The following is a 27,979-nucleotide window of genomic DNA, read 5'->3' as shown; positions in this document are numbered from 1 at the left end:
GTCATCTTGGTAAGACCCAGGTCAGATCGGGTCTAGTAGCATGTGCTGGTGCTGTGTGCCACCTCATACTACACACCACGGAGCCACAGTGGGCCCCCACCACCCAGGCAGACAACCATTCCTTCCCCACTTCTTGAAAGTAACGCTCCCGTCATGAAATGAGTCACATTTTTGTGACACATTTTTTTATTTTGCTATTTTTAACCCTACCTCTTCAACTTAACTGTCTCCCTTCCTCTAACCATAACCCCCAGATCCCTGTCACCTCACATTTCATGCTCCCATCATGAAATGAATTTGTGCTCCCGTGACATTATCATAAACTAATTATTCATTTACTTTTCGTGATGCCATGGCAAAATGCTATGAGAAAGGGTTGGTAGGTGACATGTTGGTGTGCTCTTGTCCTTCTCCAGCTGCTGGGGTCCTCAACACTGAGGCACCTGCATGCTAAGTTATGCCCAGAGAAATATGGCACATGGCTAAAATGAAAATGAAAGCCCCGACGTTACCTGTTTTCAAAGTTTTCTGGGGCAAGACCCAGTTGCATCTATTCACCCCCCACCACCACCACCACACACACACATACACACCCAATGAAAGGCTAGATATGGCCCTGCAATACGACTACTACTACAAAAAGCAGTCTATGCAAAGACGTTGGTTGACTGTGTTTCATTTGGTCATTCACACACTTCAAGAAGTGGGAGATTGATTGATTCTCTGCATCGGTGATTGCTATAAAGGACCCCTGTGGTCAGTTGCTACGTGTGGCACCAGTGCATGCTCCCTGATCCACCTTTTGTTTTTTGTTTTTTTGTTTGTTTTTTTTCATTTAAGGCAATATCCATGTCTGAGATCAGGAGTAAACAACCTGACCAGAGCTAACCTCGAACTGGTGCAAGGTTGATATAAACCAGACGCTAGAAAATCTACACCTAAGTAAAGTAAGTAAGTAAATTTTATTTGTATAGCACCTTTCACAGACAAGAGCCACAAGGTGCTTCACAACATAAAAAGCACCACATAAAATACACCACACAATACACCACACAGTGGCCAAGACATTTAAAAACATAGCATAGCAGCCCAAAACCTAAGCAAAAGCTTGTGTAAAAAAGAAGGTCTTAAGTTGGCTTTTAAAAGTGTCAACAGAGTCCAGAGAGCGGGAGACCATTCCAAAGCCTGGGAGCAACAGCCTGGAAGGATTGCTCTCCTCTGGTTGAAAAACGGGTGCGTGGAACCATCAACAAATTTTGATCCACAGACCTCAACGCCCTGGCAGGGGCATAAGGCTGGATGAGGTCACAGATATAGGAAGGCGCCTGACTATGTAGAGCTCTAAAGGTTAAAACCAAAATTAAAAATTTAAAAAACACCTGCCTCACTATCTTTCTTCAGACAACATTGTATCGATAACATGCCGGTAATTATAGAGCACATTGCTCACAACAGTATTTCTTTGCTATTCTGAGCAAAGTGGACTTTTGCAACTCCCATAATAATAGCTACTCCATTCCCCATCTACTTCCTTGCTAAATTTATATATATATATATATATATATACAGTAGTGTTCAGAATAATAGTAGTGCTATGTGACTAAAAAGATTAATCTCGTATTTCTTATTGTTACATGGAAAACAAGGTACCAGTAGATTCAGTAGATTCTCACAAATCCAACAAGACCAAGCATTCATGATATGCACACTCTTAAGGCTATGAAATTGGGCTATTAGTAAAAAAAAAAAAAAAAAAGTAGAAAAGGGGGTGTTCACAATAATACTAGCATCTGCTGCTGATGCTACAAACTCAAAACTATTATGTACAAACTGCTTTTTTAGCAATCCTGTGAATCACTAAACCAGTATTTAGTTGTATAACCACAGTTTTTCATGATTTCTTCACATCTGCGAGGCATTAATTTTGTTGGTTTGGAACCAAGATTTTGCTCGTTTACTAGTGTGCTTGGGGTCATTGTCTTGTTGAAACACCCATTTCAAGGGCATGTCCTCTTCAGCATAAGGCAACATGACCTATTCAAGTATTTTGACATATCCAAACTGATCCATGATACCTGGTATGCGATATATAGGCCCAACACCATAGTAGGAGAAACATGCCCATATCATGATGCTTGCACCACCATGCTTCACTGTCTTCACTGTGAACTGTGGCTTGAATTCAGAGTTTGGGCGTCGTCTCACAAACTGTCTGCGGCCCTTGGGCCCAAAAAGAACAATTTTACTCTCATCAATCCACAAAATATTCCTCCATTTCTCTTTAGGCCAGTTGATGTGTTCTTTGGCAAATTGTAACCTCTTCTGCACATCTTTTATTTAACAGAGGGACTTTGCGGGGGATTCTTGCAAATAAATTAGCTTCACACAGGCGTCTTCTAACTGTCACAGCACTTACAGGTAACTCCAGACTGTCTTTGATCAATCCTGGAGCTGATCAGTGGGTGAGCCTTTGCCATTCTGGTTATTTTTCTATCCATTTTGATGGTTGTTTTCCATTTTCGTCCACACGTCTCTGGTTTTTTTGTCCATTTTAAAGCATTGGAGATCATTGTAGATGAACAGCCTATAATTTTTTGCACCTGCGTATAAGTTTTCCCCTCTCCAATCAACTTTTTAATGAAACTACGCTGTTCTTCTGAACAATGTCTTGAACGTCCCATTTTCCTCAGGCTTTCAAAGAGAAAAGCATGTTCAACAGGTGCTGGCTTCATCCTTAAATAGGGGACACCTGATTCACACCTGTTTGTTCCACAAAATTGACAAACTCACTGACTGAATGCCACACTACTATTATTGTGAACACCCCCTTTTCTACTTTTTTTTACTAACAGCCCAATTTCATAGCCTTAAGAGTGTGCATATCATGAATGCTTGGTCTTGTTGGATTTGTGAGAATCTACTGAATCTACTGGTACCTTGTTTCCCATGTAACAATAAGAAATATACTCAAAACCTGGATTAATCTTTTTAGTCACATAGCACTACTATTATTCTGAACACTACTGTATATATATATATATATATATATATATATATATATATATATATATATATATATATATATATATATATATATATATATATATATATATATATATACATACATACACACACACACACACACACACAAACAAGTGTATCCAACCAGAGTGACGTTGGTTACCATTTACACACACACACACACACACACACACACACACACACACACACACACACACACACACACACACACACACACACACACACACACACACACACACACACACACACACACACACACTCATCTTCAACCACTTAGTCCAATCAAGGGTTGCGGGGGGCTGGAGCCTATCAGTCATAGAGCGCAAGGCGGGGTACACCCAGGACATGACGCCAGTCTGTCACAGGGCCACATATAAACAAACAAACTGCGTGTCTTTTGAATGTGGGAGGAAGCCGGAGCACCCGGAGAGAACCCACACAAACACGGGGAGAACATGCAAACTCCACACAGAAAAGCCACAGGTGGGAATTGAACCCATGACCTTCTTGCTGTGAGGCAACAGTGCTAATCACTAAGTCAGTGTGCTACCCGGTTGCCAGGTAATAGTTACTTATTCAGATACTTATTGAGCAAAAAAAAAAAATAGTGAGGTTGGTTACCACTTACTAGTTAGTTATTTAGACACTTATTCGGCCAAAAAAAAAAAAAAAAAATAGTGAGGTTGGTTACCACTTACTAGTTAGTTATTTAGACACTTATTCGGCCAAAAAAAAAAAAAAATAGTGAAGCTAGTTATCACTTACTAGTTACTTATTCAGACTTCTGCAAAAAAAATAGTGAAATTGGTTATCACTTACTAGTTACTTATTCAGACACTTATTCTGCAAAAAAATAGTGAAGTTGGTTATCACTTACTAGTTACTTATTCAGACACTTATTCGGCAAAAAAAGTGAAGTTGGTTATCACTTACTAGTTACTTATTCAGACACTTATTCTGCAAAAAAATAGTGAAGTTGGTTATCACTTACTAGTTACTTATTCAGACACTTATTCTGCAAAAAAATAGTGAAGTTGGTTATCACTTACTAGTTACTTATTCAGACACTTATTCAGCAAAAAAAGTGAAGTTGGATATCACTTACTAGTTACTTATTTAGACACTTATTCGGTAAAAAAAATTGTGAAGTTGGTTATCACTTGTTACTTATTCAGACACTTATTCAGCAAAAAAAAGTTGGTTATCACTTAGTAATTACTTATTTAGACACTTATTCTGCAATATATATATATATATATATATATATATATATATATATATATATATATATATATATATATATATATATATATATATATATATAAAATTTTTGGTATGAATGACATCTAATGGATCCACAGAGATGCATAATATAGGAAATGAGACTGAAATTTTGAATGTCTACATTTCTGTGCAGTCCAGACCCTTATTTCACCAAAAAAAAAAAAAAGTTTATATTTTGGTCAGAATGGCATTCCTCTGATCCAAAGATATGAGTAATAGGTTGAAAATTGAAAATTGGGTTGAAATTGCGAATATTTGTCTGAATTTCTGTCTAGTCCAGTCCACATTTATTTGGCCATAAAAATTTTTCGTTCTTTTTTTTTTTTTTTTTTTTTTTTGCATAATAAGTGTCTGAAGTAACTAGTAAGTGGTCAGCAACTTCACTCTGGTACTGTATCTTTTTACCAGACTGAGTCAGGATGATTTTGGTTGATGTGGCGGAAGCCTCGGTTCTCCTGAGGGTCCCTCAGTCTGACAAACTGATCTTATTCACTGTTAATTTAATCAGTTTATTTCATGAGCTCACGATAAGTAATTTAACGGCTGTTATAGGAAGGGTTCCTTCCTCTTTATGACAAACCAAACTGAAAACACTGGATGGAGACAGAAGAGGGAGAACTTTTTTTTTTTTTTTAAGTGCCATCCTCCTCCTCCAGCCGCAGAGCGGAGGCTCGTGGAGGGGAGTCGGACTCGGACTCGGACTCGGACTGCTGAAGACTAACATAGTTTTCCAATGGAGTGGTTAATGTCAATAGAAAGTTCTACAACAGACGGTTAGCTGTTAGCTTGCTGGAAGCTCCGCAGCCTGTTGGATGAAGGAGAGAATCAGGAACAAAACGATGTGAGTTTCCAGCACGCCGACTTTAAAAAACAGCCTCTGGACGAGAAAACCGGTTTTCCCTGGTACCCTACCGCTGCTTTTGTCTTTGTGAATGGGGGGGAAGATTTCCTGTTTGACAGAGCCGATAACCAGGAGAACTTAACGATTTTACAGCCGACCAAACACCGACTCAGCGGTAAGTTTTTAAGGCGCAGTTAACCAAAGTTTAGACTTTGTGTTCCACAAACGTCTGACGCAATAAAGTCTTTATTATTGATGAGAACTGAAGCAGCACGAGTTTGGAGGCGACACGAATTAAGATTTCCATCATGAAACTGCTCGTACACGTGCCAATGGAATATGCAAAGTAATAATCACAAATCAGTGGTTTAAAATCAGATTCATGACAAATTCTAAAGGTTGTTCGAGTAAAGTAAAATTATGGCTTTTTTTCCCCAATGCTACATTAGGTTATACACACATACATACACACTGTGGATCTTATCTGCCCAGATCAGATTGGGAAAAAGGTTGTTAACCCCATAGCTGGGTAGAGTACTATAGTATAGTGCTGTTTTTTTTTGTTTTTTTTACCTCCGCCAAGGAGGTTATGTTTTCGGTGGCCTTTGTTTGTTTGTTTGTTTGTCTGTTTGTCAGCAGGATAACTCAGAAAGTTTTGAACGGATTTTTATGAAATTTTGTGGAGTGGTTGGAAATGACAAGAGGAACAAGTGATTACATTTTAGTGGTGATCCGGATCCGGATCCAGGAATTTTTTTAAAGGATTCTTCACCATTGCGGATTTTGACATTCTAGTTTCTAACTCCACAAAAACAAGGCAGAAAGGCTTGAAAAAAATTAGGGTGTAGCATAGTCAAATGTTCTATCAAACAACAAAGTTTGGTGATGATCGGATCCGGATTCCGGATCTGGTGATCCAGAATATGCAAAAATATAGGGAAAATAGAAAATGTGTCAGTGTGAGGTGACAAATGAAGCTAGAGATGCACAACTAACACAAAATTGCAGCTGAATCTGTACTGATTCAGTAAGGTGTCATCAGATTTGATGTAGCTTCAAATGTTATGGAGCTAGATCGAGAAGAAAACCGCCATTACCGAAAAATTGTTTTTATACAATAACGTTTGAACTAATAAAGACATAAAAGTGATTCCAAGTTCTAGTGGTATGTTTTCATGGTCAAGGATGTCAAATATAAAGGAAAGAAAAGTGTATATATTATAGTTTTGGTTGTAACACTGAATTGTTGAATAGATCACTGTGCCAAGGAGGGAATCTCTTTAGGGTCAGTGACCCTATGGCCTTGTTTACAGAAGTGTTTCATAAATGTTAAAAAAATTCATATATTTGCAGTTTAGTTGAATAATAAATTGAATTTTGTCTCTTATTTGTTTTTGTCTATAAGCACATGCAATATCAATATCAGTGCTCAGATGACAGTAGCTTCTGGGAAAGGTGCAAGTTGCAATAAACTGTGATGCCAAGCACTAAGGATACATGCTATCCAGTCACAGCAGATTAAACTTTTTTTACTACTGAGCAAACATCATTGTTAGACTTTTTTAGGTTCAGTGATTCCACGGCGTGTAGATGTTATGGCGTCAGTGACCCCATGGCCTTGGCGGAGGTTTGCACTCTCTGAGTGCTTCTAGTTGTTTATTGTTTTTGGTTTTAATGCATTAATAACATCACAATAGTGAGAACATTCTCAGATTATCATAGTTTCATGACCTTCATCATTAATTGAATGATGAATGGAATCAATAAAATGTAATCCAAGTGCTGTCTACACATCCGCAAATGTTGGTAGTTCCAGTGTTCGCAGACTGAACGGTCCCTCCTGAACATCGGTCCGCCCTGCCTTCACTGCACGTGTCATTCCGAGCGTCATCAGCGATTCGCTGATTATCACCTCGTTTCTGCTTCAAACTGTTCTCCAGTCATCAACTATCTCAGCAACAGATATCTGAAGCTTTTGTACAACAATCATTTCCATATAAATTCAGCATTATTTCATTATAAAAGACGAGGGAGCGATCAGAGCACCACAGCAGCACGTCTGAGTCTGATGTGCTGCTGCACATATGTCATTTTGGAGAGTCAGTAGCCATTCACCGATTATCGCCATTTCTGCTTAAAACAGCCTAGTTTCTGCTTAAAACTGACTTCATGAGGATTTAAGAGGTTTTAATTTGTCATCTGATGGGTAATAATCACATTATTCCCTTTGATCACTTTGAGTGTAGAGAGTCAGTCTGATTGCCCTCTCGTCATTTATGATGAAATAATGCTGAATTTATGTGGAAATGATTGTTGTGCAAAAGCTTCAGATATCTGTCGCTGAGATAGATGATGACTGGAGTGCAGTTTGAAGCAGAAACAAGGTGATAATCAGGGAACTGCTACCGACACTCCAAAATTACGCATACGCAGTGAAGGCAGGGTGGACCAATTTTTAGAGGGGTCCGTTCGGTTGCCGACACCAGTGTCATGTACTGAGATTACCCCATGCCAGATTTGTGTATTTGCTGTCTGTGCATGTCATAGAGTTGCATATATGAAAGGTAGAGGGCAGACCCGCGCCTGGCCGTGTGCTGGTGTCGCACACTGAACGGTCCACCCCTAAAAATCGGTCTGCCTTTAGCATCTGCGCATGCGTCATTTTGAACCACAGCAGCAAGTCTGAGACAAGAGTCTCTTCACCCAAAGCAACCAAATGGATTAATGGGATTATTAACCATTAGATGATAAAGGTAAAACCTCTTACATCATTCTAAAGTCAGTTCTAAGCAGAAACAAGGCTGTTTTAAGCAGAGGCGAGGCGAAATTCCGTGACGCTTTGAAATGTCCGACACACAGTGAATGCATCAGCCAGCAGCTTATTTAGCTGCGGTGCTCTGATCGCTTCCGCCACCTTTTATGATGAAATAATGCTGAATTTATGTGGAAATGATTGTTGTACTAAAACTTCCGATATCTGTCGCTGAGATAGATGATGACTGGAGTGCAGTTTTAAGCGGAAATGAGGTATTAATCCGTGAACTGCGTCATCAGGTGGGACCATTTTTTAGGGGGACCGTTCAGTCTGTAACACCGGCAAAAAGCATGCTGTGCCATTACAAAAGAGGGCAAACAGCTGTGTCTGTCTTGGGTTTTTATTTTTATTTTTTGTTATTTCTGGTCTCCGCATTCACTTAGCACACATGCTGTTTTGCACACCTGGGTACTTCTTGTCCTTTTTATCCCTCTTTGGTAATGGCGGCCCTGCCCCCATGTAGGTACGGCAGCATTACATTAGTGGTATAGGGAGTGTGCACTGTAGTTGTCATGTATATAACTCTAAGGTGCATGCGCAAAAAATGAGAAGTTTGTTCTGTATTGAGTTTACCCTTTCTGTGTGCGGAAAGGATAGAACTGGTTTCAATATATGGAGAAAAATAACCCACCTGTGAACCTGATTTTGGTCCGCACACAGAAAGGGTAAACTCAGTATAGAACAAACTTACCAGTTTTGGTGCATGCACAGATGGCGAATATACAAATCTGGTACAGGGGTAATCTCAGTATGTGACATCGGTTTCAGATGCTTATTGGGGGGAGGTAGCCATTGTGAGGTACTAACAACAAAAGCACACCTGCTGCATCACAATCTCATCCTAGCATTATGATGAACTCCCTCCACAAGGCAGAGCCAGATATGCCCATAAATTTGGTTCAGCAGTTGGGCATTAATTCTATTTTATATAACGGCTGAGTGGATCCTTGTCATTTGATTGATGCTTTGTACGTCATGTGATGTGGATTGTTTGTCCCATTTGTGTTACATTGCATTTAGTGTGCAATTTGGTTCCGTTTACCTTGCAAATTTGGTTCCATACATTTTGTACCGTTGCACACTGCGACCACCATAAACTAGTCGGGGCGGCATTTAGCTAAACATGGTGGAGTTTGTTTTGCTGAGGGACAGCGATTTGAAGGAGCTAACTGACGGTGCTAATTCTTCTAACACACATGAAAAAACAAATCCACTACGCTGTAAGCCGTCTGGAGGCATGAAGAGGTGTTGGGATGAAGAGGATGAAGTTAGGATGAAAAGATGGACTAATTTCTGACCTGATTTTTCGCTGGATTGAGGAAGTACACAAAGTCTCTTTTTTTTTTTTTTTTTTTTGGAAGTACACAAAGTCAGCGCATGGCATCACAAACTACATCAGAATTATTTTTGAACTATCCAACTGTTTTTCCAAGTTGACTGAGAACAATTTTGGACTCCTATTTAAAGTTCGTGTGAGACTGTTGATATCAAAGCACCAGTGATGCACACAAAATCAGCCCCTTTTCTGTTGTTTATAAATTAATAAATTATCAAATGACAAGAATCTATTTTAACCATTATATAAAACAATTAATGTTTTTTCATTCTTTCAACAGAGCGAATATTTAATAAATAAACAAATAAATAAATCAATTAAATATCGTACCATTGAACTCATTCATTATTTGTATATTATTGTCTGTTTAGCTACCTTTGACATTCTGTCATTTATACAAGGTCTGTTAGAAAAGTATCGGACCTTTTTATTTTTTTCAAAAACCTGATGTATTTGAATCAAGCCTGCTTGCGTGAGCCAACCTTGAACCTTCGTGTGCATGCGTGAATTTTTTCACGCCTGTCGATTGCATCATTTGCTGGCAAGCAGCATTTGTGTGAGGACGTGTGTTGTGCTCTCGTCGGATTTTCATTGCAAGGAAAATGACAGAATGAGTGGGGCAGCACTGCATCAAATTTTGCCAGAAACTGAGTGACAGCCAGGTGGAAACAATTCGGAAGATTCAGACAGCTTTCGGTGACAATGCTCTGGGCATCACACAGATTAATGAGCGGTACAACCGGTTTAAAGACGTCTGCACAACGGTGGAGAGCGAGCCACGCTCCAGTCGGCCATCAACATGCCAAGTCATTGCCAAAGTGAACGACTTGGTGATGCGGGACTGTCGTGTGACTATCCGAAAAATTGCAGAAGAGGTGGACATCAGCACTTTTTCAGCACATTCCATTGTGAAGATTTGGCCATGAAAAAAGTTGCAGAGAAATTCATGCCGCTGCTGAAGGAGCAAAAGCGCCTTCGTGTTGAAGCCTCACGGGACATGCTGGACTCCGAAAAATGATGCCCACCTCTTCCGCAATTTCTCAGATAGTCACACAACTGAAAAGCCACTGAAAATCGTCTGAATCTTCTAAATGGTTTCCACCTGGCTGTTGCTCAGTTTCTGGCAAAATTTGTTGCGGTGCTGCTCCAGTCGTTCCGTCATTTTCCTTGCAATGAAAATCCAATGAGAGCACTATACACAACATCACACAAAGGCTGCTTGCCAGCAAATGACGCAATTGACAGGCGTGAAAAATTCACGAATGCGCACGAAGGTTCAAGGTTGGCTCATGCAAGCACACGTGATTCAAATCCATCAGGTTTTTGAAAAAAAAAATAAGGTCCGATACTTTTCAAACAGACCTCATATACCTTGAAATGGCAACCGTCTGTATTAACACCCTACAGTCTGTGGTTAACACACCATAGCCTACTCCACTGGGCACATAATCAGTCACTTCAGTCTTGACAGCTCTGTAATTGCAGTTATTTGTTTTTAACCTTTTTGTCTTTTTCCTGGGAAATAGAGCAGTTTAGTGTTTGGTGACCCAGATGTTGTGTCCATCAGCACACCCTTAGCAAAGGTTTTTTTCAGTTAGCTGGATAGCTTAAAGTTGTTTCACTCTGTCCTGACAACTGTCTTTTTATCTTTTTTTTAAACAGAAGGCATAACTGTATCCTTTGAATAGCAGGACTGTCTGTCAAATTTTAAATAATTATACGGCCTCAATTATTAATTGGCAATGTTAGTATTGTTTAATGTTTACTGTTCTCAAGGTTGGGCAGTGCCCAGCTCCCTCTGGGGGCTGTTTGTGGTCAGTGAAAACATCTCACAACTCAGTACAAATACATGTAATTTGGTCACTTTATAAAGGGGTGAGACTCGTCAATATAATCAGTATAATGTACAATGGTTCATTTCAGGTCAGCTTGGTGTATAAATCTCATGGTTCCAGGCAATGATTCACGCCTTCAAATTGGCCACTTCGCCGGAAGTGATGTGTAACCGACCTTAGGGCCCTGTCCCACTGGCGTTTAGGAGGACTTGCGGATGGAATGCTCACAAAAGTGGCCCACATCCGCCAAACAACCGCAATAACCGTGTAACATTCCTGTATGAGTCGGCCGCCATCCGAACACGTCCGTGATCATCCGCAGAGGCACGCATGTCCGCAGCCAGGATTTTTGAGCGGCTCAAAAATCCTGCTGCAGATGAGATCCGCATCACTGCTTGAACACATACTGAAGACATACGCAGGACATACACAACCAACGCACCTCATATCCCCTGTCATCCGCTGATATCCGCAACCGACGGGTTGGCGCGGCTTGGCGGCGGACCGGGACAGCGTGCAAAACAGATATGACGCGTGCCCAGCGCAGCCACATCACGGTCGCAAATGGTATGTCGCGCATGCAGACAGAGGGGGCACGGATGGAGCGAGTGCATCACGGCCGCTGTGCCCCTCATGGGGGCGCCTCTGCGGTCGCCTTCGCTTCTGTTCCCTGTTATATCCGCTTTTCTTCCTCATGTATTCGCTGATCCACCCCGGGACATTTGTCATTTCCGCCCACCTTTGTTGCGGACGCTCAGCTTTTGTCTCCTCATTTCATGCGCAAATCCTCCTAAACGCCAGTGGGACAGGGCCCTTACTAATTATCTCTAGCTAACAGATGGCCATTTTTCATTCAGATATTGCATGTTCATGCAACTCAAGCAATATAAATTGTGTTACGTGTAGGCAGATAAGTACATTTAGAGTCAGGTCCCTTCAGCTGTTAATGTAAATGTAGCCTTAGAAACATGATTTTGTAAGCTTTTCATGACTCTCATAGCATGCAAAAAAAAAAGTCCTTGGCCCTGTGTGGTTCTGCTGCTGTGTGATCCAAGGTGGGAGTGGCTCTTGGTTTTTGGGCAGTGTGATGACAGCTTACAGGTCCTATCTTTACCAGTGGAGTCTGTAGTATTGTTGCACCCCCTCTTCTCAGCCTGCACCAGATGCTTTTTTTTTTTTTTTTTTTTTGCCCCTTTTGAAAAGGCGGAGAGGAAGCCCATCCCTACTTTAGTGGAAAAGGAGAAGCAAGGAAAGAAGACATGAAAGGCAAGGGGTTCAGTCAGCAGTGAACATCTTGTTCATGTTACCTTTTGATTAGCAATGCAGAGGCCTCATTTTTACTTTGGCCAACAGTGGTATTTTTTTTTGTAAGTAGATTACCCAAAAAAAATGACGCTAGTGGAATGATTCATTTTATCAACAGGAAGAACCCCTTACATTTAGGTTCTGATAAGGACTGGGATGTGGATTGTGTATTTTTAAAACTTTTAATGATAGGCCTGTATTTACATCTTGAGAAATGGTATTTTCTAAAATGTTTCAATATCTAAAAAAAACTATTGAACTGATCTTTTTAAACCTGACAGTCATACTGTACATATCCATTTACAGACAGTAAACACGTGCAGTCGTTGTAGATTCAGAAAAAAAGACAGAAGAAGACTAGAGCATGCACTTAGCAGCTGGTCTGCTCTGTGTCAGCCTGATCCTGTCAGATCTCAGAAGCTAAGCAGAGCAGGATCTGGTTAGTACTTGGATGGGAGACCTCTTTGGAACGGCTGTGTGTGTTTCTCCAGGTAAAACTGGAGTTGCATCAGGAAGGGCATCCAGCGTAAAACTTGTGCCAATTACCGATGCGGATCTGGCTGTATCCGCTGTGGCGACCCATCGCCATTTCAACAAAATGTCAAGACTTTGGCCTGACTTTGCCTGACACTGGGAAAGATCCAAAACTTGTAAAGATGTGGAAAAAATAAATAATTACCCAGGAAAACAGAAAGGGATACACTAAATTTGACAAGCTGTGTGATGGAGCAGTGACATTGTGCCATTGCTTAGGAAGAGCCCTGGACAGTTGATGTCGTTTAAAAACGCGAAAGTACTTTTTATCCGATTACTCGATTAATTGCCAGAATAATCGATAGAATGCTCGATTACTTAAATAATCAATAGTTGCAGCCATAGAGCACACCTGATTAATGCGCTGTAACTCTTTAAAGCATCGTCGCTGTCGGTGATCACCACACCGACAGATCACACAGCACTTCATTCACATCACACCTGATCACTGTTGACTGGCACTTTAAAAATTTAAATCATCACAGCGTTTCATTTGTCAGGTCTGTGATGACCTGATCAGGTCTGATCAACAGACCTGATCAGAAATCAACAGCGCTTTAAACATTTAAAGAGACAGCACTTCATTCATTCACGGCAGCATTTACCACAACCAGTCCACTCATCACCATTGTGTACACAATGAAAATGGTCCACCAAGATAAAAAATAACAATAAAATGTTAAATTACTCCACACCACGCAGTACTGAACCAAACCACTGGGTGGAAATGTGGTTGTTGCCATACGCTGGCTTATCATCAAGGTGTGACAGCTGCATTAATTTATTAGACGTACACCAGCGTGTGCCAGCATTTTTAATACAGTCGACATACGCAGGCTAAATAGTCAAGGTGACACCTTTAAGTACACCTGATTTCTTAGTTTTGTATTTTTAATGAATTTGCAAAAATTTTACAAAAAAGAAAAATGTTATTCATATTGTAATTATGAGGTGTTGTGAGTAAAATTTTGAGAGAATAAAATGAATTTACTGAATTTTGGAATAAGGCTGTAACATAAAAAAATGTGGAAAATGTGAAGCGCTGTGAATATTGTCTGGATGACCTATATAAATTGAATGAATGAATGAATGAATGAATGAACTATATAAATTAACAGAATTGAGAATTGATTCCAATGCTTAATAGGAGACCGTAGTCTCATTTCAACCCTCCGTGATATCGCAGGATTTGACCACTTACTGGGATCTCCATTTAATATATACTCAACATAACTTCACACGGATAAATGGTGTATGGTTTTGTTTTGGGCAGCAATCACCAAAGCAGTCGTGAAAAGTATTATTTTTTCGCTTTCCGGTGGAGAAGAAAAGGCGAGGAGGTGGGAGATGTCGTGTCGGTAAGTTTTTAGCCTCTGCTAACCAGAGTAGCTCCGTTCTCTCACCTGCAAAACCGCCTCGACACGTTTGTACTTCGGATCATAAACAAACCGCAACACATGTCCACTTTCCCACCGCATCGTCACTTTTTCTTTTGCATTTTCACTTTGTCTGCATGTAATTTACCCAAAACCCCGTTGAAAATGCCGTGATTTGTACCCCGGAAGTAGACAAATTACATATATGCGTCATATTTTATCCCCTTAGCGCCCGCCCCCAAATGCGACTGCACTGCCCTATTCCATTGTTGTGGAGGTATACTCACTCAGTGTGTCCTTCCAGGTATTTAATTGTGTTCACAATAACTTTTCTTCAGTCGTCACCAATTATTAAAACAAGTATGAACTGTGATTACACATGTAACAATGCAGTGCACTCCCAATATGGCTTGATGCAGTCTGTGATACAACACAAATATGCTTTTGGATGTTGACGTGTATCTTTGAGATTCTGTGTTTTCAAGGCTTTTGTGGCATTTGCTGATGTAATATTTAGTTTTACTCTGTTAAGTATTCTTATTTGTCTGGCTAAGAGATATGTAAAAGGTTTGAAACTACAGTAACTACAACCCTAATTCCAGTGAAGTTGGGACGTTGTGTAAAATGTAAGTAAAAACAGAATACAATGATTTGCAAATCCTCTTCAACCTATATTCAATTGAAAACACCACAAAGACAAGATATTTAATGTTCAAACTGATAGACTTTGTTGTTTTTGTGCATATACTGTATTTGCTCATTTTGAAATGGATGCCTGCAACACATTTCAAAAAAGTTGGGACGGGGCAACAAAAGACTAGGAAACAGTGGCGGCTGGCCCATAGGGGGCGCTCGGGCGCTGCCCTCCTAGATGTGGAGAGGAAAAGTCATAATATATATTTAAAAAGTATTATCAATGTCAGTTTTACTTAATAGTATGTGCCTACATGTAATATGAATGATTAAAACAACACTTCCTCCAACTGACTCTCATTCAACAGTGCATTTCCACCGACAGAAGCAGAGAATGTATCATTCCTCGTCTTGGACGCTCATTCAAGCGCCCTTGAAGTGCAGCGAAATAACCAATTGTATGTAGTTGCTAGGGAAAATTAATAAATATTTGGCAAATCAACATTGCCAAAATTAATGACTTTGGGGCGCCGGAATTTTAGCCCTTGCTACAAAAATGCGGGAACGTTAGATTGCTACAGTCAGTGATACACGTGATGCTGCAGCTGCTGCTGTCAGTCAGGCAGGAAGAGATGATGGTGATGACAACGTTTGGGTTATATTTATTTATTTTTATTTTGTCTCTGTGTGTTTTGCTGGAGTAAGTTGAAGAACTCTTCGGAGGTTTAAAACAGGACAAAACTAATCAAATCAATGACACCAAAGTTTGGCGGTGATCCTTTTGGAGGCGCATGGAGGTGCGCACATCAGATCTTTCTCATGGTTTAATGACAACTGCACATCCCGGTTGGAGGAGAGACGTTTGTCTGACTCGTTATAAACCATGTCAGGCTTCATTCACACTGTCAGCGCGCACACGTCACGGAGGCTGCTGATCTGTGCAGATGAAAAGGAGCACATCCACCTCGTCAGCTCAGCTGCTCGGATTTATTCCCGAATGTTGCTCCTGGTGTGGAAACGAGGGTGAAAATTTAAGATAAAACGAATGAGTGATGTTTGTTTGTTTGTTTTAGGGGATCAAAGCTGTGATCTTTATTGGGACAGCAGACCAGTTATAATGGTAATAGGGGAGGCCGGGGCTGTTTGTAACAGTGTTCAAAGCTGCAGCCATGCTGGTATTTTGATTTCACTTTACACGTTATGAGGATCAGTCCACAGAAGTGAAATATTCTTTGGAGTATTCCACACTCTAAAACAAATTATTTGCTCAGTTTAAAAACAAAACAAAACAAAAGCCTAAAATAGCAATTTGCATGTTTTTTAAAGAAATTCTAACTCAGCCACTGAGTTCACACAAGACACTTATAGTCAGACAAACCCAAGTTTAGCAACGCATTTAATTAAGTGGTTTTGTATACTTAATTTGCTTTGTCCTCTACACTGTTAATTAATTTTAACCAATTTAATTTAAAGGTTTTGGTGTTATTAGTTAGTCAAGTTATTTAAGTTTTTCAAGCTTCTTTAGTTTGCCTCCATTCCACTCAGTAATGTTCATGCAAAATATTACCTTAATTTTCTCTTGCTCTCTCTATCACACACACACACACACACACAATCTCTCTCTCTCTCTCTCTCTCTCTCTCTCTCTCTCTCACACTGTCTCTCTCTCTCTCTCTCACACTCTCACTGTCACACACTCTCTCTCTCTCTCTCTCTCTCTCTCACACTGTCTCTCTCTCTCACACTCTCACTGTCACACTCTCTCTCTCTCTCTCTCTCTCTTGGAAGGTGATGTGAACATTGTCGTATGTACATAATGTTCTTTTGTCAATTGAAGAATTTTTCCATATTTTGAAAGAGTAAATTTGGTGATATTTTCTATTTTGTTAAGGTCGGTGTCATTGTGAACCTCAGGATCTGTTTGTCTGAAGATAATGGCAGTGCAGTACAGTTTGGTGTACTATGTGTGTAATTGGTGTCAAATGGTGAAATGTTCTTTGCTCAAGAACTTGAGTGTTGTATTTGATACTGTTCCTTTCCAAAGTAGAAATGGGGCCTAATATAGCTATAAATGGTTAACTTTATCTGTAAACTGCTGATTTTGAGAAGGACATGAAATGATTATTGTGGAATTGTAGTAATTTTCTGACTGTTCACTTGAATGCCTGTACTGGACAAGGCAAGGGAATCTATTGGCACAGCAGCCCCACCAAGACTGTTTTTCACCAGCCGCCACTGCTAGGAAAGTTGATGAATGCTCAAAGAACACCTAATTGGAAACAGGTGAGTGTCATGATTGGGCATAAAAGGAGCATCACCAAAAGGCTCAGCCGTTCACAAGCAAAGATGGGGTGAGGATCACCACTTTGTGAACAACTGCATGAAAAAAAATAGTCCAACAGTTTAAGAACAGTGTTTCTCAACATTCGGTTGCAAGGAATTTGGGGATTCCATCTTCTTCAATCCATAATATAATCAGAAGATTCAGAGTATCTGGAGAACTTTCTACGCGTAATTGGCAAGGCCAAAAATCAACATTGAATGCCTGTGACCTTAGATCCCTCTGGCAGCACTGCATTAAAAACCGACATCATTGTGTAAAGGATCTTACTGCGTGGGCTCAGGCACACTTCAGAAAACCATTGTCAGTTAACACAGTTCATTGCTACAGCTACAAGTGCAAGTTAAAACTCTACCATGCAAAGCGATAGCCATACATCAACAACATCCAGAAACGCCGCCGCCTTCTCTGGGCCTGAGCTCATTTGAAATGGACAGACGCAAAGTGGAAAAGTGTGCTGTGGTCTGATGAGTCCATGCTTCAAATTGTTTTTGTTAATCATGGACGTCGTGTCCTCCGGACAAAAGAGGAAAAAGACCATACAGATTGGCTTCATAGTAAAAGAGTGCGGGTACTAGACTGGCCTGCCTGCAGTCCAGACTCGTCACCCATTGAAAATGTGTGGCGCATTATGAAGCGCAAAATAAGACAACGGAGAACTGAAGTCATACATCAAGCAAGAATGGGAAAGAATTCTACCTACAAAGCTTCAGCAATTAGTGTCCTCAGTTTCCAAATGCTTATTGAGTGTTTTTAAAAGGAAAGGTGATGTACAACCCCTGGCAAAAATTATGGAATCACCGGCCTTGGAGGATGTTCATTCGGTTGTTTAATTTTGTAGAAAAAAAGCAGATCACAGACATGACACAAAACTAAAGTCATTTCAAATGGCAATTTTCTGGCTTTAAGAAACACTGTAAGAAATCAGGAAAAAAAATTGTGGCAGTCAGTAACGGTTACTTTTTTAGACCAAGCAGAGGGAAAAAAAAATATGGAATCACTCAATTCTGAGGAAAAAATTATGGAATCATGAAAAACAAAAGAACGCTCCAACACATCACTAGTACAACCCCTGGCAAAAATTATGGAATCACCGGCCTCGGAGGATGTTCATTCAGTTGTTTAATTTTGAAAACAAGAAATCAGTAACACTAACAACACTTAAACTAACATGAACCACAATAACATTTAGACCCCCAAAACCCCAAACTCCAAGGGTGCATTGCAGCACAATGTCCATTTTTCACTGTTGTTAGATATCAATTTCTCCAAAAATATTAGTCCTATCAACTTTCCGTTTTTCGCAGTGTTCCTCCTTGACCCAAAATACATAAGCATACCAAATGGCAAATGTCAGCTCTCACCAGTTTCTCCATGATCAAAGCCATATACATGCACACATACACACACGGAGGCCACTTGGGTATTATAATATAGATGTAAAATATTTTTTATAATTATAGCTTAATAGTTAGATGGTTGTGTTTAAAGACCTCAGTATACAGAGATCAACTTTTGATATTTTGAAAGGTACAAAAATAACTGCCTCCAGGAGAAGGATTAGTGAATTTAAATGAATTAGCATCCTGGCAATAACCACAGGAGTTCTGGATTTCTGTCAACACAGTGATTCAACTACATGAGAAACATGGAATGATATCCATATGTCAACAGCGAAAACACATGACCATTCTATCAGTTTATTAATTCCTGCTCTCAATATTAAAGATGCAAGTATTAACAATTAGGCTCATAAAAATATTTTCATTCTCATGAGATGGTGCTTCATACAAAAAAAAAAAAAAAATCATACCTTCACCAGAAATGCAAACAAATATATACAACCCCTGGCAAAAATTATGGAATCACCGGCCTCGGAGGATGTTCATTCAGTTGTTTAATTTTGTGGAAAAAAAGCAGATCACAGACATGACACAAAACTAAAGTCATTGCAAATGGCAACTTTCTGGCTTTAAGAAAAACTATAAGAAATCAAGAAAAAAAGATTGTGACAGTCAGTAACGGTTACTTTTTTAGACCAAGCAGAGGAAAAAAATATGGAATCACTCAATTCTGAGGAATAAATTATGGAATCACCCTGTAAATTTCCATCCCCCAAACTAAAACCTGCATCAAATCAGATCTGCTCGTTGACATTGACCCTATGCCATGACATTGATCCTATGTGTCTTTTTGCAAGGAACGTTTTCACAGTTTTTGCTCTATGGCAAGATGCATTATCATCTTGAAAAATGATTTCATCATCCCCAAACACCCTTTCAATTGTCCAAAATATCAATGTAAACTTGTGCATTTATTGATGATGTAATGACAGCCATCTCCCCAGTGCCTTTACCTGACTTGCAGCCCTATATCATCAATGACTGTGGAAATGTACATGTTCTCTTCAGGCAGTCATCTTTATAAACCTCATTGTAACGGCACCAAACAAAAGTTCCAGCATCATCACCTTGCCCAATGCATATTTGAGATTCATCACTGAATATGACTTTCATCCAGTCATCCACAGTCCACGATTGCTTTTCCTTAGCCCATTGTAACCTTGTTTTTTTCTGTTTAGGTGTTAATGATGGCTTTCATTTAGCTTTTCTGTATGTAAATCCCATTTCCTTTAGGCGGTTTCTTACAGTTCGGTCACAGATGTTGACTCCAGTTTCCTCCCATTCGTTCCTCATTTGTTTTGTTGTGCATTTTTGATTTTTGAGACATATTGCTTTAAGTTTTCTGTCTTGACACTTTGATGTCTTCCTTGGTCTACCAATATGTTTGTCTTTAACAACGTTCCCATGTTGTGAGTTGGCCAAGTACAATAACTGAAGTTATTGTACTTGGCCCCACAAATCTTAGAAACATGGTGTCTAACCAGATCCTTACTGTGGATGGCATTACCCTGACCTCTAGTAATACTGTGAGAAATCTTGGAGTCATTTTTGATCAGGATATGTCATTCAAAGCGCATATTAAACAAATATGTAGGACTGCTTTTTTGCATTTACGCAATATCTCTAAAATCAGAAAGGTCTTGTCTCAGAGTGATGCTGAAAAACTAATTCATGCATTTATTTCCTCTAGGCTGGACTATTGTAATTCATTAATATCAGGTTGTCCTAAAAGTTCCCTAAAAAGCCTTCAGTTAATTCAAAATGCTGCAGCTAGAGTACTGACGGGGACTAGAAGGAGAGAGCATATCTCACCCATATTGGCCTCTCTTCATTGGCTTCCTGTTAATTCTAGAATAGAATTTAAAATTCTTCTTCTTAGTTATAAGGTTTTGAATAATCAGGTCCCATCTTATCTTAGGGACCTCGTAGTACCATATCACCCCAATAGAGTGCTTCGCTCTCAGACTGCAGGCTTACTTGTAGTTCCTAGGGTTTGTAAGAGTAGAATGGGAGGCAGAGCCTTCAGCTTTCAGGCTCCTCTCCTGTGGAACCAGCTCCCAATTCAGATCAGGGAGACAGACACCCTCTCTACTTTTAAGATTAGGCTTAAAACTTTCCTTTTTGCTAAAGCTTATAGTTAGGGCTGGATCAGGTGACCCTGAACCATCCCTTAGTTATGCTGCTATAGATGTAGACTGCTGGGGGGTTCCCATGATGCACTGTTTCTTTCTCTTTTTGCTCTGTATGCACCACTCTGCATTTAATCATTAGTGATCGATCTCTGCTCCCCTCCACAGCATGTCTTTTTCCTGGTTCTCTCCCTCAGCCCCAACCAGTCCCAGCAGAAGACTGCCCCTCCCTGAGCCTGGTTCTGCTGGAGGTTTCTTCCTGTTAAAAGGGAGTTTTTCCTTCCCACTGTAGCCAAGTGCTTGCTCACAGTGGGTCGTTTTTGACCGTTGGGGTTTTACATAATTATTGTATGGCCTTGCCTTACAATATAAAGCGCCTTGGGGCAACTGTTTGTTGTGATTTGGCGCTATATAAAAAAATTGATTGATTGATTGATGTTAAACATACATTTATAGTTGCTGAAATAAATTTTCTAAATTTTTAATCTAATTAGGAAAAGGCTGCACTCCAGAGATATATAATTTTTTCAAAAGATATTAATTTGACTTATTTTTATTTTATTCTTGGTCCTTGTTTAAACACTTGGTTTATGACTGGTTTTTATTACTTGGCTTCCTGAGCTTTACTTACTATTTTTGCCTTGAGTTTAGAGTTGTGTATTTGTTGTTAGACACTCCAGCTTTAGGGTAATGGTGCTAACTTGGATTTAAAGACTTTTTTCCTGGATACAGCATTGTTAATAATTCTGTGAATGCATTTAAATATCATGGAATGAGTTTTTTTTAAATCTTCATGCAGTTTTACATTTGTCTTTGCAGAATATGTAATGTATAAATGTAACACCCAAGTTCTGGTTTAAAGTCTTATCAGAAGCAGTGCAATACTTACTTGTTGGGTTTCTGATGACCGTTTAGCACTACGTTTTAATGTCTGTCCTTAGGTGTTTTCAGAGGAAGACTTTATAGAAGCTCATGTTGTAATTTGTGATATAGAACGTTCAAGGTGAACTCAAACATCAGTCAGCTAACATCAGTTCAATTGTTATCACTCACTTCCAAAGACATGCAGGTTAAGTGAATTGGAGACTTTCAAATTGACTGCAGGTGTGAGTGTGAATGTGTTTGTCTGTCTATATGTGGTCCTGCGATAAACTGATGTCCTGGCCAGGGTTTACCCCGCCTCTCACCCTGTGACTGCTGGGGTAGGAGCCAGCCCCTCCGTGACCTTTGATTGGAATAAGTAGTTATTTGAGTGAAGCGTCGCGCAGCGGCACAAAGCTCACTCATGGTACAAGGCTCCCTAAACAGGAAGTGCCAAAATTCAAATCCACAGTAAAACAGGAAATGTTCAAATGTCAAACACTTCCTGGTTTGACAGATGAGATCCCATGGAATCTCACGGGAATTCAGTGGCAAGGTCACACTCAAATAGGAAGTGCCAATTTATCAGTCACAGTGAAACAGGAAATGTTGAACACGTCCTGGCATGGGTGGAGCTAGAGCGGAGGCCGGGGTTTCACTGCTGGACTCCCCTGAAATCTGATTGGACACAGATGATTGACATGTCACGGCACCACACATCTGGTTGAAAGAGCTGCATTTTCAAATCAGTGATTCATATTTACTGCTAGGTTCCTCTTGTCTAGTACTTTGTGCTGTGTACCACAAAAACTTCTAATCGACCTTAGTGGAAGAAGAAAAATGTTTGCTTCAGATTTGAACTGAACACATCATTTGAACTATGGACTTCTAATCACACCAAACTTATATTGGTGAGTAAACGACCGTATTTTATGTCAGAATTGAGGTCCAGGTTGTTAAAAGCAGAATTTCTCCTTTAATTCAGGTTGCCTTATATACACATGTTTAAGCTAACAGACAGCAACTGGTTCATGCTCTGTTGGCTTATTAGTGCAGCAGATAGCTGAAACAATCCTTCAAATGGTGATACAAGCATCAAATTCAGCACAAATACAGCTGGAGCAAAATTAATGGAGCAACTTTAACTTTTGACCCCTTTACAAACTGAAACTGACCTTTGTAACCATTCTTGCTGCTTTTACCTCATAACTCCATAACAGTCAGTCACAAATTGTCCAAACTCTACCTTTTTTTGGTACCTTTATGATCAGGCAAATAATGTGGTGTAGTTTTCTATATGATTGGAGCATCTTTTAATTTTTACTAGAGCCCGACCGATATTATCGGCCGATATAAGCCCTTTTTAAAGTACTCACCATCGGCCGAAATTTTGCCGATAAAACGCCGATAATTTCTCATAAACAGAACAGTTACTGAAATAATGTTTGTGTCGGCAATGTAAAATGTACTTGCACCGTTTGTCCAGTAGATGGAGCTCTGACTCCATTCAACTGAGAGCTGCTTACACCCCTGCTTAAATGTCACCGCCCCCGTAGTTCGCCGTCACACTGCACTGATTTGCTTGACAAAAGCATACAAGTTTATAAGGATGTTCTTTGTAATAACTTTGCGATTACATTCACCCCACATTTCTCCCGTTTCAGTTCAACTCAGTTTGATTAACTCAGTTTATGTAGTAATGTGTCAAATGTGTTTTATTGCGTCGGTCACGCTTTTTATTAAGCCCATGTTGTGTAGACCTTATTTCTAGCATGAAAATTTTTTGTTTACTTCTAAGAGGTTGAAACATTCAGATTCACTCATCGTTCGGAAGGGTTCTGGGAATTACTGACGTTCGCCTTGCGTTACGGCCTGTTACGATATAATTTTGGACCGTTACGCTTATTTTGGACCGTGTAATCAACCGTTTCTGCAGCGGAACTCCAGTTTGAAGCGTGAATCACTGAAGCAATGCTTTGATTCAATGGCTCATGGCTCTTTGATTTGCTGCTCTTCAGAAGCAGTAAGTCCGCTTCTTAACCCCTCTCAAAGCCATTAAAATATCATGAGTCATTTTTGTGTGTATTAAAGTCATTAACTGGGGCTCTTGTCTTTTTGCAGTCAACAAACGAGAGTCGTCCTCCGTTCCGTTGTCACAGCTTTAAACGCTGCGCGGCTCTGTGCTGAAACAGATTCCGCTCGGAATTAATAACTTCAAAACGAATCGCCGCTTTAAATAAAATGACACCTCTTACAAACGTTGCAATACAGTCAATAAACTACAATCGACTAAAACGTTTTTTCCTCCCAAAATGAGACGTCTATGAGCTGTAGAGCTCAGCTCATAGGTATGGAAAGACAGTCATTCCACTAATAATGTCTGAAAGGAAATGCTTTTGACAAAAACTAACAGATTTTATTTCTGTGTATGTCCAGAGATCAAGGATCCACCATGTAGAGTTTATTATGTCCAGAGTTTAAGGATCCAGTAACCAATTTCATATTTATTTACTTTAAGACTCAATAAAATGTTGTTCAATTTCAGTGTAATCAGCTTATAAAGTGCCAAATTACAACAAAAGCCGTCTCAAGGTGCCTCACACAGAACAGTGCAACATAAAAAATTTAAATAAATTTAAAAAAAAATTAAAATACCTAATTAAAAACAGAAGTAAAAGAATAACACATAAAATAAAAACTACTCATAACAAAGAGAATAAACATAGGTTTTTGAGTTCCACCCAAAGGGACCAAGAATGAAGGGCGAATGTTTCAAGATTTATTTAATAACTTTTGTAGAGTTGAGTTTTTTTGTAACGTTATTTATCTTTTCCTTAGAGATTAATGCAACTTTGCACAGATTTTTTTTTTGTACTAGACAGTTCTTTGTTACTGTTCTTGAAAATTGCACAAACATACTACAGGGTCTTGTGAAAAGAATCTTATTTTACTGTTATATGATAGTTTCCTCACATGTTATATCAGGGTCCATGTTTTCTTGTTAAAATGTGCCACCAGCACTAAAACCAGCACAAATAATTTTGTTTTAAAATAATTTAATTTTGCTTGCACTAAGGTTGTTTGACAGTTTTTTTTGTTCTTGAAAGTTGCAGAATAGAAAAATAAAGGAGTCTTGTGAAAATAATGTTTCCTAAATTGTGTTTCTTTCCTCTCACAATTACTTGTCTGCAACTGAAAAAGTTTTTCTGCGTGTAATATAACCTATATCTAAGTTGCAGCAACAACTAAGGTTGTTTGAAAGTTTTTTTGTTCTTGAAAGTTGCAGAATAGAAAAATAAAGGAGTCTTGTGAAAATAATGTTTCCTAAATAGTGTTTCTTTCCTCTCACAATTACTTGTCTGCAACTGAAAAAGTTTTTCTACGTGTAATATAACCTATATCTAAGTTGCAGCAACAAGAGGTACAAGATCAGATGTATTTCACAACTCTTTTTAAGGATATGTATTTGCTAATTTCACAAAGGTTTAATTCTTGATTGCATTTTTTGAACTTGAAAATTCTTCTCTGTTATAAAGTTAATCAATATGAGGACAAAGCTTCAGCTTTTAGCTCATACCTTTTTTGTTAAGGGTCCCAAAAAGAACATTTTATTCATTAAAAAAATAATAATAATAATAATATCAGCTGATTTATCGGCTATCGGCAAATCAGCCGATTTATCGATTATCGGCATTTTTTTCATCCAAATGTCGTTATCGGCATCGGCCTCAAAAAATCCATATCGGTCGGGCTCTAATTTTTACCCCTGTCTGAGTCTTCAATTGACCCCTACCTGGCTGCCTATTGAAAATTCAAGTGGCCAATCAGTTTTTTTAAAGAGTTCATGTCTATGGATTATTTGTGCCGAATGTGATGCTTGTATCACCATTTGCAGGATTCCACTCTCAATTGCTCTCAAAAGTATCGCAACACTTGGTATTTGGCATATTTTAATTTGTTTATTCCATTTTAAATACATTTTTTTTTCTAAAATTATCTTCCTTAACTCAAACTGAAAGCAGATCTTTACAACTTGATATAAATTAATATAAATATAAAATATAAAAATATAAAATCCAGCTTCCTCATGAAGTGGTCTAGAGGAGGATTTTCTTAAAAAGAAGACCTGAAAGTTCAGCTACAATTTGACATAAAGTACATTTGAGATGAAAGCCTAGATTTAATGTTTTGGTGAAAGAAACGTTTGCATTTCTTCATAATTGATGTAAATAAAGTCCAAGACATATTCAGTGAATTGGAAATGTTCATGTTTCCATCCCCTGACTTGTCTAAAGAAAACTGGCAATAAAACTGATTATTATTTACAGGTTTTATCAAGTTTTAGAGATTTGCTTTCAGTTTGAGTTTGAGGTAGATAATTTTAGAAATTTTTATTCTTTATTTTTTTGTATTTCTTGTATTTAAAATGGCATAAACAAATTAAAATCTGTGAAATTCCAAGTGTTCCAATACTTTTGGAGGGCACAGTATCCTAACCTTATGATGAGTGCAAAATGAGTGTGGTATTATTACTGTTTTGTTTAAGAATGTTTAATTTTCACTGTTGCTGCACTTTGTGTCAAATCATAGTCATATCGTATATCATATTGATGTGAAAATTCAGTAAGGTGTATCTTCTATTATACATTTCAAATCTAAGGTGGAACTCTACCAGTGTTTACTAAGGTACACCTTTATCTTTAAAAAAAAAAAGAGAGAGAGTAGCGCCACTTAGGTGCCTGGTAGGGATAGTAGGTTGAAAAGCTTTTTTATCCCATGGGAACTCTCCCTACCCACCTGTTCGGCTAAAGAATATGGACAGCATGTATATAAGTGACATTTACATGACAATTTATATGACAATATTGAGATATGATAATTTGCCCATATTGTATAGCCCTACTGTCAACTAGCTGAAAACTTTGAATATTAATTTACATCTACATTAAAAAATGCTTAGCATGGGTTTAAGAGGGCTGTAATTGGGGGGGGGGGGGGGGGGGGGGGGGTGGGGGGGGGGGTCAGCTAAAAAGCAAAAAAAGAAAAATGCTTAAAAAGGTGGGGAGTAGGGGGCAGAGCTCCCCCAAGAACCATTTTACTGAAAAAGTCTGAAGGACCAAAAGGACATGGTTAGATGGTGAGGAGCTTTTCCAGGCACGTGAGAGGCAAAGAAAGAAAAATGCTTAAAAAGCATGGAGCCTGGGGGGGGGATCATGGCAAAGATTTTTGCCATGCTAATGCTCCCCTTGAAGCATTTACTCAGAATAAAGTCTGAAGGACCTAAATGACATGGTGAGATGCTGACAAGCTTCGCTCATTCATGTCTTCAACATCTGCATATTAGAAAATGAATGTACAAAATATAAAAAATATACAGTGCACATCGGGGTTGATCACAAAAGCCATGGTTCAGATAGGATACAGGTTTTTTTAAGCCATGGATCGGATCATTTTTTTGGATCAGCAAAAACCAAAAAAAAAAAGAAAAACCAAATACTACTTTTTTTAAATAACTGATCTAATGAAGATAAGGAACTTTTCTCTGTGGTCCTAAATGAAAACAAGGTGTACAATGTTTCACATAATATCATACTAGAAGAACTCGGAGAGCGCAAACCTCTGCCAAGGCCATAGGGTCACTGGCGTCACATTGAATACCCTTTGGCAAAGAGACTTATTCCATGTCATTTCACGCATCTACCATCATGTTTCAGATTCAGTGGTTAACCCTCTGGGGTCCGAGAGCATTTTTTGGACAGTTCACTCACCTGGCATAAATGTTTTATTATTGCTGTTAACAGCTCTCCCTGCATCCCACAATCACGTTTTATGTCTCTTTTTTTCAGGACAACCTGTACTTTCAAAATATATATGCTATAGTTGTGTTTTATAAGTGTAATACAGGTTTACAATCAGAAATAAGAAAGGAAAAAGTAAAGCGGAAAATAGTTTTCCACACACATTTGTTGAAATTGGCCCTATCCTGCAATGATAAAGAATCATTAAAAAAATTACTGGATCCGAATCGTGTTCCGGATCATTACCAAAATTTAATGACTTCTAAGTTAGGCCAAGATACACCCCTGGTAAAAATTTCATTGATATCCGTTGAGGACTTTTGAGTAATCCTGCTAACAAACCAATCAACCAACAAACGGACGCGACCGAAAACATAACCTCCTTGGCGGAGGTAAAAATTAAATATTTAATTATTTTAAATTGCAATATAAACAGTATCAGTGAA

At 39.0% G+C, this 27,979-nt stretch overlaps 1 protein-coding gene across 3 annotated transcripts in view; it reads left to right on the top strand.

Annotated features, from left to right (window-relative positions):
- The first annotated feature begins 5,042 nt into the window (after window positions 1–5,042).
- Window positions 5,043–27,979, top strand: part of LOC117507072 (transmembrane protein 198-like) — an 82,347-nt gene continuing 59,410 nt past the window's right edge. For 2 of the 3 annotated variants that reach the window (XM_034166833.1, XM_034166832.1), the window contains exon 1: window positions 5,043–5,342. The gene's annotated coding sequence lies outside the window, so the exon portion shown is untranslated. The remainder of the gene's footprint in view (window positions 5,343–27,979) is intronic. The other variant, XM_034166831.1, reaches the window with a different exon arrangement.

This window comes from Thalassophryne amazonica, chromosome 3 (genome assembly GCF_902500255.1).
Source record: "Thalassophryne amazonica chromosome 3, fThaAma1.1, whole genome shotgun sequence".
NCBI lineage: Eukaryota > Metazoa > Chordata > Actinopteri > Batrachoidiformes > Batrachoididae > Thalassophryne > Thalassophryne amazonica.
The sequence above is the reverse complement of the archived record's forward strand: the minus strand, read 5'-3'. Positions and strand labels throughout refer to the sequence as shown.